The 15,868-nt window shown below is 35.9% G+C and overlaps 1 protein-coding gene across 4 annotated transcripts in view; it reads left to right on the plus strand.

Annotated features, from left to right (window-relative positions):
• Nucleotides 1–2,498: 2,498 nt before the first annotated feature.
• Nucleotides 2,499–15,868, plus strand: part of myom3 (myomesin 3) — a 125,641-nt gene continuing 112,271 nt past the window's right edge. For 3 of the 4 annotated variants that reach the window (XM_067447848.1, XM_067447846.1, XM_067447849.1), the window contains exons 1-2: nt 2,499–2,564; nt 11,449–11,907. The gene's annotated coding sequence lies outside the window, so the exon portion shown is untranslated. Of the gene's footprint in view, nt 2,565–11,448; nt 11,908–15,868 lie in introns of those variants that run through there. The other variant, XM_067447847.1, reaches the window with a different exon arrangement.

Consider the following 15,868-nt stretch of genomic DNA (forward strand, 5'->3'; position numbering starts at 1 on the left):
GTGTTGAGTGCACACACACGGTTTGTTTGTCAGTAATAACAGACTCACGCGTGTTAACTGGCACGTCCTGATTTTGAGTTAGACGTGGGTCAAGTTAAATGTAGTCGTTATCCTATCCTGACCCATAATCCTAACTCTACCCAGAAGTTATCCCTAAAATCAGAGGGAAATGATAGGAGAATAATGGATGTAGAAGCACCTAACCCTGGTTGTAAGCCTAACTTAAACTTGTCCCTCAAATCTGGGGAGATCCAGGAAAATTGTTGTACTTTATGAAATCAGGTTCTGCTGCTTCCTGTACGTCACAGCGTCTTGATTGCAATCCTCATCCACCAAAACTTGCTTTATTCCAGCCGAGGAACGTAGTTTGCATATCATCTGGGCATACAGCGATGGGATGTTTTCTTTACATTAGTGCAGTTTTGGACTGTTTGTTTGAATTCATTTGCTTATTTGATCATTATTATTATTATTTTTTTTATTAATAAAACTAAAGTCTTTGCACTGTGACATTGTTCACAGCAATTAAGCACATTTTTAACTGTAACGTCATCATTGAAGTCATTTTTCAGTATGTTTAATTGTAATATTAATTGTCAATTCAAAAAGTATTTCGGTAAGAAAATGTGCTTGCTTTCTTTTGAAGATAGGATGAAATAAAATGCAGTTTTTTAATGGGTTTAAGCCGTAAACATTTTTTGAAAAGTTGTATAGTAAAGTTATTTGTCTGATCCTTAATGATGTTAACAACCTCTCATCAGATATTTACCTTCAGTGTCTCATATTGAGGTGTAATTCATTCAGTCCTGCTTCTGTGCCACTGCTGAAAATAATTCACTACAGTAGATCTCCTTTTTATCACAAGAGGAATACACTCATTAGATGTATTTTTGGATTTTCATAGCTTATTATGAAGTGCTTGTTAATTAGTTAATGTGCCTAATCCAGTTCAGGTCATTAATTGTGAAGGAGTTTGTATTTTGCATTCTCTGCCTGCTTGAGACGGGTCATTAACGTAATGTGTGTTTAATGAGCAATAATCAAATCATAGAACAGGTGTGTCATCTCACGGTCATGAGTTTTTGTTAATGAAGGTTGGTATGTTAATTTTTGGGGTTTGTGTAGGTTTGTTGCTTTTTTTTAACTGAGTGTGCCCAGTGTGTAGAAAACGAGTGAACATCAGGCATAATATTTAGGCCTTATTAAAGTTGGCATTAAATGGAAGTTGCGATACTCTTTTCATCCCTATACTGTGACACGTATCCATGTAAAAAAGCTTTGTGAACAAGAACAAAACAAATGTAGGGCGGGGCTTGATTTTGTCTGTGGGGAATTGATTGAATGGTTGTGGTTTGCTATTGGTGGATCTCATGTGAGTGACAGGTTGTGAGTCTCATGTAAATGAAGAAAAAAATGTGCACAGATAGGTCATTTGATACAAAATTGTGCTATATTCTATAACAAATATGGGTCACAATTTTAACTTCTATGTACTTACATCCAAATTAACTTCAATGTACTTATTTTGGTCATATTGAAGAATTGCAAAACACTTGCGCTGCTGAGGTACGATATGGGTACGGTTTGGGGTATGGGTATAACTGCAATTATGGGTAATTATGTCAAATTATTAATTTAGTATGTGCCTCTAAATGCAAATAAGCTGCTGTTCCGGCATCCTTTCAGGAAGAGGGCGGAGTCTCGAGAGTTTATGAAAAACTTCTCCACCGAGAATAAACCGAGTTTACCACTGAAGTGGCATGCACTTTTATTTTTTTAGATGTCCATATGAGAAACAATTACCGTCTGAAACTCTGTAAATATAATACATTTGGTTATTTTTAAAAATACATTACAGTGCAATCCATTCAGTAAATTCAAAAAGACTATTTTAGTCAATATTGTGTATGTTGTGCATGCAAATTCAGCTGAAGGTTTTAGTTTTCAGTAAGGATCTAGGGGCTCCAACAACTAGTCGATAAAATCGATCATGAAAATCATCGACAACGTTTCTCGATTAGTCTGGTCTGTCCTCTGTACAGTGCACGACTGCACGTTGAAGCTTCCACCAGTCGCGCCAAATTACAGCACCGAATAGTGCATTTCTACGGATAAAATGCATCTAAAAACAGTGTAGGAAGCCTTGAGCTGCTGCTGCGGGAAAGGTACGTGATCCAAGCGCCCAAAACAAAAAGACTGTTTATATTAAGCCTCAAGCTAATGCATTAGTGTTTAACATAACGTTATACCCTGTAATTCACTTTTACATTAGGGTGACGTTTTTTGTGTTCTGTCCCTGACTGGAGCTGTCCCCGGAAATGTCCCAATATACTACTGAATTTTACAGCTCGTTCAAAACAAGCCGCAGAAATGTACTGCACAAAAAGCACCCGAACAACATACACAGCAGCTGCGTGTGAATTATTTTCACCAGCAGATGGCGCTGTGAGCTACGCTGACTCCACGTGGTCGCGCTATAGACACATAGCATAGACAGCGCCGCTACTAACGAAGAAGATCGTATCTCTTCAAAAATCAAAAGAAACGTCGCTAGCGCTTTCAAGGTAGTAACCTGGTAGTAACTAGTAACATACTAATTATTCATCTTAAATTAAAGTAATACTGTTTGCATGTGCTTTATAACAGAGCCTCATTAGAGTGCGGGAATGTTCTGCAGTCACAACGCATTGATTACCACATCTAAAAAAAACTAAAATAAAAACCTAAATTGCAAAATAACTAGACCAATTAAAGATAAGAGTTATGTTCAAGCACAAACGTAACAAAGCATTTAAAGTAAGAAAAGCTAATTCAGTATAACTTGTGAAAATGAAATGATTAAATATTGACATTATCAATTATATTTGTTAAACTGTTTTACTTTTATTTGAGATTCATCCAGCGATTGCTTTATTTGACACGAGATGTACACAGGCCTTGAACTCTGATGCTATCTGATAGATCTGATCCCATGAACGTCAGTCTGTCGTAAACAGGTGTGTAAATGAGAGGTGATTGGACGTGTAAAGCTCATGAGGATTTTATATGGCTATGTTATGGCTATTGGTGTGTGTGTGTGTGTGTGTGTGTGTGTGTGTGTGTGTGTGTGTGTGTGTGTGTGTTAGTGGAGGATGATTATGGTAATCTATACCAGCAGGAATTAACTGTATTAACCTGCCAAACCCTGATCCCTGGTTTCTACACGTGACAAGTAAATGCCATTTAATTTTACAGTAGGCTACTCTCATTCATTCAAAAAATAGGTAACACTTTACAATAAAATCAAATCTTGTTAAAGTTAGTTAATGCACTGAACTAACATGAACAAACCATGAACAGCTGTATTGTTATTAACTAACGTTAATAAAGATGAACAAATACAGTAACAAATATATTGCTCATGGTTAGTTCTTACGTTACTTAATACATCAATGCTAACTAATGAAACCTTATTGTAAAGTGTTACCTAAATATGTGCAATGCAGAGATGAGTGTAGTGTGCTAATCTGAACGTAGGCTTCAGTATGGTGGACATTGAAAACTTGAATGTTTTATTCATCTAACAGAGATCTGTAACAATGGACATGACACTGATTATTTCCCAGCTCTATGAGTGATGTTCTTTGTCCAGGGTATTCGCGTGAAAAATGTTTTCGTCTCATGCATAAGCGAGGACTAACAGATGCCGTCTCCTCCTGCTCTGTGAAACGCATTTAATTAGCACGTGGGCAGATTTGCTTTCTCTCTCTCTCGTGCACTTTTTCCCTATATCGCCAAACAGCTTGATAGATGCGTCGTTTGAGTTAATTGGATGCACAGGCGCGCGCTCACACACACATCCCCTTCATTTTTGCATATTAATGTGATCTTTATGACTTGCTATTTAAAAGGAAAAAAAGAATGAATAGCGGCATGCAAACATGAAAATGTCATTATTTCCTCAAGCTCATGTTGGTCCAGACCTGCATGTTTTCCCCCTGCAGAACACAAAATGAGGAATGTTGCATTTCTTTAAGGTCAAAAGGGACACACGAAAAAACCATTAAATAATCCATTTGACTCTATGCGCAATATTCAAAGTCTTTGATGCGTTGTGTGAAGAGGAACAGACTTTCCCTCCACTAAAGCTTTTCATTTTGCATCTGTTGCATTTCAAAACTACTGCAGCAATACACCAGATCTGAGTGCATGCTTTGCCACTTAAATTATCAAATAAACAGGAGGATTTTTTAAAGAAATGAAATGAATTATTACAACATGTAAACTTGTATTATTTCAGCTAGTTTCCCATGCATTTTCATTTAGTTGCAGTTGAAGTAATACAAAATCTAAAACGGTAATAAAAAAAAAATACAAAATACAAAAAAAACTAATACAAATAAAAAACATAGTTACTAAAACTTTAAAATTATATTTAAAACCGAAAAATCGAATTAAAAATATAAACAAAAACTATCAATAGCACTGTAAATAATATTAAGTTTTAGTCTGTTCAATGCACCAATCATGACCTTAACGAATCGAGTCGGCCAGTTTGTGCTCTTGATCGCAGAATCCTTCCAGTGTACTGAAATGTTCACTCCCTAAAAAGTCCCACAATGCACTGCAAAATGCAGGGTGCATCAACGCTTACAATGCTCTCTTCACGGTGAAACATAAATCATGTGAGCCAACTCACTACACGCAATGATATGTGTTTTAAAAAATAGAAACCATTACTTTATTATATTTCAGGATAAACATACATTGTTAGGCAGGTCTAGCTAGCTCAATTTAGCAATGTATTACGGCTGAAATGTTGCACGTATATGTAACAAGCAAAGTATTTATCATTATTTACTTTAAATAACATTACAAGTAATGTCAGACAGATATCAGCTCTGCTGTTCATCAATGCCTGTAATGGTGTTGTTCAGTTGTCACATATCCGGAAAGAGTCATCAGTGTCCCAATGTGTAGTGAGCCAGCATTCTTTACCAGTGTCCAAATTCATGTACACGATATAATGATTCACGGGAGCTAGGGAGCTGAATGAGACGCACCCGATGTAGTATTAAAGTTTCGGAAGAAGTATGTTCAGATAATGAACTCCATTAGCACTAGAGACATAGCAGACTTATGGCAAACCATAACCCATGTGTTTCCTAACATACGACGAGTGAAAGTGCACTGGTACGGATGTCAAACCTGTGAATTTCCACTCGTGAACTCGTACTAGATCAGGACATAAAAGGCACTAAAGCCGTCTTTACAAAGCCCATCTCGCTACAGTGATTCTACAATCATTTTATAAAGCGACAAGAATAGATTTGTGCGGAAAAAAACAACAACAAAAAACGAAATAATGACTTGTATAGTGATTGGGCCGATTTTATAACAAAGCTTCAAACCGTTATGAATCAGTGTATCGATTCTTGATTTGGATCGCTAAAGTCGCGTGATTTCAGCAGTCTGACGGTTTGACATGCGATCCGACACATTATTCGATACACTGACTGATTCATAACGGTGCAGTATTGCGTGAGGGGAAAAAAACGAAAGTTTACAGAGTTTCAGTTATATTATTAAACTTATTACATAGAATCATACAATGACTATACATAATGTTGAATGTAATGTATAATAATGCAATAGGGGAATATTTATGGGTCCTGATAGTAATACACAAATAATAATATAATAATAAGAAAGTACAAAATAAAAATGTATATCGTGATACATTTTTTTTTTTTTTTTTTTTTGAACAAGCATATAGTACATTTTGCAATACAGGAAAGAGAACTTATTCTTCCCAAATCCCCCCAACCCTTAGCACTCAGGACTTGGATGGATAGACAAAATCTTAAGTACAGTCACGTTACAAATATACACACCCATACAGAAGAAGGGAGACATTTTTTTGTTGTATAATTTTTTGCTGTAGATTAAGTAACCATCAATTCTTTAATTTTATATATCCAATCTTTCCACCAAGACAAGGCCATTGGTTTAGCCTGGTTAGTTCGTGTGGATGAATTTTCCAAATATAATATCTCCAGTAAAGAATGCAGCCAGTGCTTAGAAGAAAGTTCATGAGGTGGTTTCCATCGTTGAACAATTAACTTCTTTGCTGCCGTCAATGCAGCTAGCCAGAGTTTCCGTACCTTCTTATTTAAAGGCAGTTCAGAGTTGTCGTTCAACAGTAGAATGATTGGATCTTTGGGAAAACTAATCTTAGTCACCTTGTACAACACATCAAGCACCATATCCCAGAATTTTTGCACATCAGGACAGTCCCAGAGCATGTGTAACAGAGTGTCCAGGCATCCAGGTCCACAAAAATTACAGGATACATATTGTATTGTGAGTTCAGAAGATACATATTGAATCGTGACACGAGTGTATCGTTACACACCTAAGAATCACAATAGTGAGATGGGCTTTGTAACGACATCTTTAGTGCCTTGAGAGAGGAAATGACATTGGTGTCAATAGCTGCGTTTCCATTACAGATTTGCGAAAATTTTTTGCAATATTTCTTAAATGTCGATAAAAAACTGTTGCGAAATGACAGCGTTTCCATAGCTGCAGTTATGCGACTAAAACGTATTACTTTCCTCTCGCGATAGGTCATTCCAAAACGATACTTGGTAGGTTTGTATATCCCATCCACCACACTAGAAATTATTTTTATTGGAAGGAGACATGTGTGTTATCCAAGCATTAATGGCAAGGAAAGCCCCTTAGGTTACTTAAGCGGCACGGATATGAGGTGTGTGTGTGTGTGTGTGTGTGTGTGTGTGTGTGTGTGTGTGTGTGTGTGTGTGTGTGTGTGTCAGATCTGCTTCAAGGTCTTCATGATAATGTAGCATTTCTGTGTTAAGAATCCAGTATTACTGTAATCCTATTGTCTTTTATGAGTTTAATAAAGAACTCCGTCTCGTCTTCTCTCCAAACAAACCGAAACCGTCATCTGTAAAGAATGATCGACTTTTACGCGCGGCCAGGTTGACGCATATAGAGAAGAGCGAAATGTTTGAATTTGCATGGTAACTCAAATGTTTGTTGTGTTTTTTGTTTTGTTTTTACCACTTTCGTTATTTTGGCTAGATATTTCGTTTGTTGGGCATGTGAATTGAATTTAGAAATGCTTTGGAAAGGAAAAAATTGGCATTTAATAAACAAAAAAAAAATTTTAAATGAAGACCGCGTTTGGAGTGAGTGCATGCAAAATAATTAGTTCCCCGAGTCCACAAATAAAAACCACCTCATGAGAGCGTAAAAACTTTTTTGTGATATATGGGAGTTTTTGCGAAATTGCCGCATTTCCATTAGGCGTATTTTCAAATCGCAATTTGAAGGGTAATGGAAACGCGCCTAATGAAGCCTTTCTGAGCCATCGGATTTCAACAAAAATATAGAAAGGAGGTCTGACGGGTGTCGAACGACATGAGGGTAAGTAATAACAAAATGTTCATTTTTGGGTGAACTAACCCTTTAAGTTACCCCTCACATGTCTACTAGTTTTACCCAGATTTCTTATTCCGTGCGAATTGGTCATTAATATTACAGACGTCCTGTGCTAAAATGACATTGCTCCCTTCAAAACTAACCCCGCCCACATAGGGCTTTAATGCGACTTTTATGTTTTGTGTTCCTTGTAAGTCATGGCATGTTTGAACCACAGGAAGGTTAGTATATAAAGCCAGTGCTTACATTTTTTTGGTGATCTAATTGTTTAAATGTCAGTGTGATTGTGTGTAACAGCGGTTGGCCGTATTAGCAGTAGCGGTAGACATGCTTGTCTCAACAAGGACAGGTTTGAGCGCATGTGTTTTGGCCTGTGGGAATGGATGCTTTTGTCACAATGGAAACAGACAAAGCTGGCCTGCTGTTGTTCTATTCATGCAGTTTATTCTTAGTCTCAATGTCACATATGAAACTGTAGAAGTGGTCAGGACCCTCCTCAGCACATTGTTTGCTGTGGTATTTGAGCGGCAGGTGTGGCAATAAATGCGTATAAATAGCCTCGGCACACGCGGCCTGGAGTCTAGCGTGGTCTCCCACCCTCAGCATTACCTGACACACTCACACACACGGCTCACACGCGGCTGTGTACAGTGTTGGGGTAACGCATATGGAGTTACATAAACTGATTCCTTTTTTCAAGTAACTAGTAAAGTATCACATTATTTTACATTTACTACAAAATATCTAAGTTATAGATGAGAAAAAGTAACTAACACAAGGCTGTTTACACTTGACTTGACTTTACAATAAAAAGTTGACGAGCGCTCTTTTAGTTAAAAAAGCTAGCAGCGTTTGGTCCCAAATAGCAGCCGAGGGCGTCTCTTGTTGCTATAACAACAGCAGCAACAAAAGTACTGTGTGGTGCAGAGACAAAAAATGTAGAGAAAGAGAAAAGTGGCTCTTGCGTTGGCTTTTGACATTAATGGTAGGGCTGGTCGATTCCGAAATTTTTGGAATCGATTCCGATTCCAATTCCTGTTTCCGGAATCGACGGAGTCGATTCCAAGAATCGATTCCGCACTGTTGTTTTCGATTCCCTTTCGATTCTTCTTTTTTTAACAAAATCAATGGAGGAACCTAGTTCCGGAGTGACCGCAGGATACAAGGATGTAGAAAGTATCCTTCTCCGAAACTTTATTTGTAAAATGATGATACATTTCCAAAACTCTGATGAATTTTAAATGATGGATTCTCCTGAAATAGCCCATATAGCCCAGAAGTAAATACGATTTAGCCTAATAAATAAAAAGGATCGCACATTATTCATGGATGTGCATTTATTGCATGTTTAAAACTACATGACATGTCTAAAATGCATGTGGACAGTTAAGTTGAATGACTACGTTCAAATAAGTGCTTTTGCACACAATGTACGAGGCAAAATAACCACAATATTAACAAAAACAATAATATAAGAGTGCGCAGTTTATTTGTCAATCAGATGCGTGAGCAAGTTGCGTTCATTACTATAGCAACATTAGACTCGGTCATTAAGCTGTACTCTAGTCTAGGCGCATTTTCTTTCAGTTATAAATAGATTTAAGAAAATAAAAGAAAATAGAAAATTAAAATAAGACCCTCACATCTGCATCTGTAAGCAGAGCTCAAAACCTACCGTGACAACAGAACCATTTCACAATTTAAAATTATGGAGTTTTTGTGTGCAAAATGTAGTAAACTTGTCCACGATGCAGGATCACAGAAGGAAACAATGACAATAAACACTATTAAACTAAGTGAATGAAAGGTATAGTAATAATCAGCGATATGCGTTCACATATGGCTTGATTTGAACATTTCATACCATAAAAATAAGTCGTTAGAATTACGTTCTAGTGACGTCATCACGCAATGACGCAAAAAAAACAGCTGAATTGCTTTATTTTTAACTCGTTATTTGAAACTAACTGTTCAAAAGAAACTTTTGCAAAAATTAAATAGACTTCCAATCATTATTAGTAAGCGAGAGACAAGTGAATAAAGAGGAGTCGATTCCCCGCGATGGAATCGATTCCAAACGTTGGAATCGACTCTCGATTCCCAACGCCTTGGAATCGAGGAATCGATTCTTTTTGGAATCGATTCCCAGCCCTAATTAATGGGGAGGAGAATATCGGTTCACAACAACGTTTGTGGATGCACATTATACGGGGAGGAAAACAGTATGGTGCTTACAATAATTTAGTCCAGAAGCTCTGATTGGATGATGCGCAGTTTCAGCTGTCAAAAAGGCGTTTTTATCAGAAAAGTAGAACTGTTTTTCATTTTGAAAAGATGCGCTGAGCTGCAGAAAAAGACATTGGCGTTGGCGTTTTAAAAAGCGTTCACGATTTTTTTGAAAACACTGTTTACTCCATAGGATTATAATGTAAAACAGATGCTGGCAGCTTCAAAAAAATAGTGAACACACCCCTAGGAAGTAATGCAATATTGCAATGCTTTACTTTTAATATATCAAATATCAAAAGGAGGAACAGGCACTACTTTTAAATAAACAAAATAAATGGTTTAGCTTCATGTATTCTTTTTTTATCAACACTTATATGGGTAAGTTACATAAAAAAGCAACTTTTTGAGCAAAAAGCTGAGTTCTTGTCATCAAAACACAAATGGAGTAGATTGAGTCCATCAACACCTCAAAGATTTCTAATGTTTCTGACATTTCATTCAGTAAATGAAATGTCATGTAAAGGGACATTTCATGTAAATAAATAGTTAAAAAGAAACTTCCCTCAACACTGTTTGAGAAGGCAACATCTGGTCGCCGTAACGCATGCATGTGACACTCGTTAAATGACAACTATAAAGTCATAAAGCCATGAGCTGCTTTTAAAGCCATTGTAAAAGACAGCATTTATGACACATTGCTTGTGATGTTCCTCATTTGTTCCACAAGTGGATTTGGAAAAAAGCCATGCTAAATTAATTCATGTAAATGTGCTTTTTGTATTATTGATATACAATTACAGTATTTATTCATATTTTGAATTACCTTTCATTTTTATATTCTTAGTTTATTTTAATTTGAGTTATTTATTAATTTTTTTGTACTTTTTTAAAAAATTTTAACAAAAGCTCATTTTTATTTTAGTAACATTTTTGTCATTTTTAGGTTTTTGTCATTTTTTCTTTTTTATTTCTTTTTTTTAATAAAAGCTTATTTTATTTCAAAAAATGTTTTTGCTTTTTATACATTCAACAGTTTAAATATGTATATTTTATATTATTTCAGATTTACTTAAAGTGTTAGTTTTAATTAAAATATCAACACGGTGACACATTAAAGCACCAATTTTCTCGTTACACATTAAGGAACTTTTGTTAATACTTTATTTTAGTGTCCTTGTTACACGTTACATGTACTTACTGTAGTAATTCCTGTAAATAATGTATAATTACATGCAATTAACCCTAATTAAATATTACTCAAATATATAGAACTGTAAAGGACACCTTAAAACAAAGTAAACTTGTTTATTTAAATTATTATACAATGTAAACACTGGTGTATGTTACCAAATAGCTTTTAAATAACTAATGATATTAAAGCAATAACCCACTCTGCTGTGCATTATAGTTATTTAAAAAAAGCCATTCTACATCATGTTTTCCATGTTACAGAGTTTATTTGAAGATGTTTCATTTAAGTATCCACTTTGTCTTAGAAGTCAGTTAGAAGAATAAAAAATGGCACAAACGAGTCAGAAATGACCAATATAGCAGCCCTTGTTCTTGGGAAATTGAGATGTAGAGATCTTTGATTGCAGTCTTGAGTCTTAAGCACAGTTTGAGACATTATTGAGATCTTATGGATTTGTGAAAACCACCATAATTTCACAATGTGAGTGTCATCTGATCTCTTCAGGATTATTCTTCACAGGGTTAAATGGAGATCTGAGCGTTTTATATCGCTGAGATCTTGATGCATTGTTTCCACAGATCTCTTTTCCCGCAGCTTCTCTATCCCACAATGCACTGTCCCATTGTGTCATTCCAGGTCTTCTGTCTTTTGATCTCACTGTAAGTCTATCTGGATGCTTTGAATTGATCTCTGGTCTTGCTGTTGGTCTATATTTACCACCTTGAGGAGGAGGGAGTGTGTGTGTGTGTGTGTGTGTGTGTGTGTGTGTGTGTGTGTGTGTGTGTGTGTGTGTGTGTGTGTGTGTGTGTGTGTGTGTGTGTGTGTGTGTGTGTGTGTGCGTGCTGCTGGAGGTCATCCTCCTCACCCACAGAGACCGTGAGACTGAGGCCAGAGGAGAAGCTGAGAGAATTAAAGAAGGTGAGACAGCAGGAAACAATAAGGAGAGTTTAACGGAAGAGGGTGAGACAGGTGAAGGTCGAGAAGGAGGAGAGACAGAAACGCGTCATCCTGCTGATCATCTTAAGGGCCTGTAGAACGTGAGTAGATTTACAATTAAAAAATCTGTGCAATTTTCTTGTGCTCTTCAAGACACTCTGCTCTAGTACTGGAAGCTTTTAAATCGGTGGTTCTCAACTAACGTCTGTTCTAAAAACACTGCAAAATACTTACAATCAAAACTGCTGCAGATATGTTGCTTTGGATGCATAAATGTAATACAAATTATTTCACGTTTGACTATAAGGGCTTTTTCTTTTTTCTACAATGATATTATGTTACCAGTTGATGTTCAATGTAAAGCCTGGATCCGGAAGCAAAACTAGTGAACCGCTGATTTCAATGTTCAATGCCATAGTAAAATGCTGATGAATACACATTATCAATGCACAAAATTGCTTACTATGTTGCTTAAAATAAACCGTTGTTATTAGCCGGTGCATTAAGCGCTTTTTCTGAAAAACGTCACAGAATACTAATAACCAAAAATGTATCTCTTTATTTATTTATTTATTTATTTAATCTTAATTAACCAGGAAAGTACTCGTTGAGATTAAAAATCTCTTTTTCAAGAGTGTCCCGGCCAAGATAGGCAGCAGTACAACCATACATACAACACATAATACACAATAACATAAGACAACTAAAATAGCAGATACAACAACCACAAATCCTTAACAAATCATGCCGAACAACTACAGCCAGATGTGGCTGCTTCCAAGTCAGTTAATATCCTCTTAAAAGTAACCAATGAGACAAGCTTATTAAGTTTCAAATGTTTCTGTAACTTGTTCCATGCAAAGGGAGCAGCAAAGTTAAATGCCTTTTTCCCCAGCTCAGTTCTAACATTGGGTACAGACAGAAGAACAAGATCCTGGGACCGAAGATTGTAAGTCCCAATATCTTTTACACTGATGTAGGTCAGAAGGTAGGATGGAAGAAGACCTAAAATAGCCTTATATATAAAAACATACCAGTGTTGAAGTCTCCGTGTTGAGAGAGAAGACCATCCAACACGTTCATGCAGTTCACAGTGGTGAGTGAGGACTTTAAGACCAGGGTTTATTTTACTGCAGATTCACCTGTTACTAATTTGACTACCTTAATTCAGAATTTGACCCAGTGTCTGTGTGTTCAGCTGGGAAATGCATTTACAAGTATTTTCAATAACAGGAATTTCTGTTTCTCAAACAGTAAAGCATGGGATTTTTAACGCCAAGGTCATCGGATCGATTCCCAGTGAATGCATGAACTGATCAAATGCACAACTTGAATGCATTGTATCTTCCAAATGCTTAAATGTGATGTACTTTGAAGACATTTTTCTTTTCTATGATTGTGTTGAGTTACCAATTGTTGTCCAATGTAAAATCTGGGTCCTAAAGCAAAACTAGTTTAGGACTGCTGATTTAAATGTTCAATTTCATAGTAAAATGCTATATAAATTAACAATATTAATTTATTACTATATTGATTCATTTTTCATTCAAAGGAAGGGTCAATGGTCTGTTCTAAAAAAAAACTTTTTTTTAAAGCAGCAAAATGCTAATAATCCAAAATTAAACTACAGTATTTTGCTATTTTACCACACTGTAAAAAATTATTTAGAAAAAAAGTTAACTGGTTGCCTTAAAATTTTGAGTTAATTGAAATTAAAAATTTTAGTTAATACAATGAACATTTTTTGAGATTCGATAACCTTTATTAAAATATTATTAAAGGATTTATTAAGCATATTGGGTAATTGTGTGTGTTTTATTTCTGATGACGCGGTGAAACATGCCAATTTGTGCTATTCTCATGATTTATCACATTTTTTATGTGGTTCAGATACAAAAATATTTTGAGTTTCTATTTATTAAACTAATTTCCTTCATTGTATCCACTCAAATTTTTAATTTCAAAAAACTCAAAATTTTACGGCAACCAGGTTACTTACTTTTTTAAGTTAAACCAACAAAAACCAACACAAATTTTTTACAGTGCAATGGATGTCCTGATTTAGCTAAATGATGAACCATATTCAGTGATTACTAAATGCTTTAGAAGTATCTAGTCGATCTTCTTTTTAGCATAAGAACATCCGTGGCCAATGTTTAAAATTAATGTGAGAAAATAAAAAAGTACTTTGAACCCCAAGTGGATTTACACAGTCTGAGAAAGTGAAAAAGCGTTAGGTTGTGCCCGGCTCTCCTAGTGTTTCGGTAAGAACCATTGTGACCCTGGTCCTTTTTTAGTTACTGCATTTTGCATATTTGGCTTGCATATTGTTCTTGACCATTTTACTTAAAGGTATTGGTTTTCAATCATAATTTATGCTATTGTCAATTTTTTTTATATTGCAAGCATCAGTATTTCTATTGCTCATAAAACTGAAACGTTATAAAAACTGTATAGACATATATATATTTTTTAAATAATAAAATGACAAAAACACTTACAAATAATAAAACTTCTTATAAAATAAAAATGAAAACAGAAATAGTGAAAATAATATAATTCAAAACATTATATTAATAACACATAGGCCATTATTTATTTGTGAAGGTGTGTGTGTGTACTGTATATATGCATACATTTCTTTATGTGCACATACATATATAAACACAAAGGTTTGTTAAAATCGATTAACCATGATTAAGCACTATTTATTTTGCGTTGTGGCACAATTTTCATGTAAGTAAAAGGGTTACTTCAGCGATTAGCATATGGCTTTGTATCAGTAGAAACCCTGGCGTATATTCATATGATTGTGCTTTCCCCCCTGTGACAAGAGATTTATCATTTTATTTCTGAAAAAAATCCTCCTATGATGTAAATTGACGATATTTGCATCATAGGAGGAATGTTTGGCCAAAGGCTAAAGACTACAGCCAGCAGAGGGAGCCATTTCCGCATGTTTTGAACTCGCGCATGGGGATGGAGATCACACTCACAGCTCAGCTCGCAGCCACAGGCACTCGTTTAAACGGAGCTATGGTGAGCAATGTAAGTTTTTAACTTCTCAAATTAATTTCTATGAAAGTTAAGCTTGCAAAGGCATGAACTGAAACGTGCCAGACTGAACTTGCGTTGTGAATGTATGCCACGAGTGTAGTCGCGATTACCTCAGCTCTCATCACGAGAGCTCATCAGCTCATTTCTCTCACTCCTGCAGTTAGTGCTCAGTGCTGTGATACTCGTGCGGTGACTCACTCATTATATTGAACACACACGTTCAGTTTTTAATTGTAGTGTCTTCTCCAACTCAGTAACAGTAATCAAGTTGGTGGCTTTGGGAGTGGCCTCACAGGGCAGTGAAGCATTCTGGGTATTGTAGTCTTTCATCCCCATTAGACAAAATGTAAATTTTCTGTCTTTTCTCAGTTTAGAAGGCACCAAATTCAAAAATAATTTCACATTTCTACTACATTGATGACCCAGTTTAAATACAGATTCATCTTCCCAGCGCTGAAGTACCCCTTTAAGCACATTCTACTCCCAAATTTGATGTAAAAAAATAAATTAAATTAAATTAAACATTAAATTATGTTCATCAGTTATTCTAACTAACCTTTTATCTCTTGACTTGACTTCAAACAAACTGAAGCAAACATCTGCAGTCACATTTTGTTCATAAATGGGTGAATCCCAACTAACATTTAGTCGTGCTTCTTTGCTTTCCCGTTGCACAAACCAGCTGGCATTGTAAACCAAGATGAAAAATCCTGCCGTTTGAGGTTTATGGAGTTATTTCTCATAAGCCCATTCATCCATCGCCTCCAAAGAGTTTTTCCCCCCACCAGTCTGTTTTCATTGCCCTATATGCAATCTCTCTCTGGAGGGGCGACGTGTTGCTATTCGGCTGATGACAGATCAATTTTAATATGCTGCAAAGTGACCTTTTGTACTCCATGTTCAAACAAAGTCCTAATACGGCCACTACTAGGATCTGGTATGAGAGAAACATCTGGGACAGGAGCCGCTGTCATTCAGAGAGCCTTTGCCTCAGATTTAATCTGG

Source organism: Pseudorasbora parva, chromosome 7 (assembly GCF_024679245.1).
Source record: "Pseudorasbora parva isolate DD20220531a chromosome 7, ASM2467924v1, whole genome shotgun sequence".
Lineage (NCBI taxonomy): Eukaryota > Metazoa > Chordata > Actinopteri > Cypriniformes > Gobionidae > Pseudorasbora > Pseudorasbora parva.